This window comes from Calidris pugnax, unplaced genomic scaffold (genome assembly GCF_001431845.1).
Source record: "Calidris pugnax isolate Ruff unplaced genomic scaffold, ASM143184v1 scaffold138, whole genome shotgun sequence".
NCBI classification, from domain to species: Eukaryota; Metazoa; Chordata; class Aves; order Charadriiformes; family Scolopacidae; genus Calidris; species Calidris pugnax.
In genome coordinates this window covers 556385-557445 of record NW_015090858.1, presented here as the reverse complement: position 1 = coordinate 557445, position 1061 = coordinate 556385, and positions in this window count along the sequence as shown.

Below are 1061 nucleotides of genomic sequence, written 5' to 3'. Positions count from 1 at the left end.
CCGTCTGTGCAACCGGGGGTCCCCCCCGAGGGGGTCCCCGGGGGGTGATATTCCTCTTTTTGGCCCCCCCCTACCTCCCCCCGCCGACTTTTTGCATCTCTTCCAGTCCCGCAACTGGTTTGGGGCTGGATGGGGATGGGGGGGGGGGGGGGGGGGATGTGGGGGGGTGTTATTAGCAAGGCGGCGAGTGCCTTTAAAGGAAAGGGGGGGGATCCCGTGTTCTTATTCTTATCCCGCTCCTTGTTTTTCCCTTAACGCTGGGAGGAGGGGTTGAAAAGGCGGATTTTAAGCCTTTTTTCCTCCCTAGGGGGTACCACGCTCCTCGTAGATACACACACAGCGAGGCATCGCAGTCCCCGAGGATTTTTTGGGGGGGTTGAATGTACAAAATGTGCCTGCAGCCACTGTTAAAGGAAAGGGGGGGGATCCCGTGTCCTCTCCTAAACCCTCCTTGTCCCGCTCCTTGTTTTTCCCTTGGAGAATGCCTGTAAAAATGCTCCTAACAAGCTAAGAAGGAGCCCAAGGAGTTGAGGGGGGGGACACACACACAACCGGCCATGCTGAAGCCATCTGGGTTCACCAAGCCCTTTATTTAAGATTTATAAAAAAGGCTTTCCCCATGGTGGGATGCAGAGGAACGGGGGGAGGAAGGCAACGCTCCTCATTTCGGAGAAGCCAAAGCCACCATCCTCTCAGCCCCCCTGGAGATGGAGGCAGCGATGCCCAGACCCGGTTTCCCGGTCCCCGTTTCTACGGGAGAAATCCTGGACCTGGGCTGTGTCAGCATCCCCTCTGCCGGACCCAGTTTAGCTGCAGATTGTTTTAAGAAACGTATGCAAATAAGAAAACTTTGATCTCCAGCTGCCCCCGGCGGGTGTGCGGGGAGGGAAAGGCTTCCCGACATCCCAGGCTGTGGCCCTGCCTCGTTTCTCTGTGATGCATCGCTCGTGTTTGGGTTTTTTTGGGAACTGTACTGAGGATGTCAATGCTGGGTACGGCCAGATGTGAAGGGCCAGATGTGAGCAGACAGAGCCTGGTCCTGGCCCGTACTTGGGAGTCGC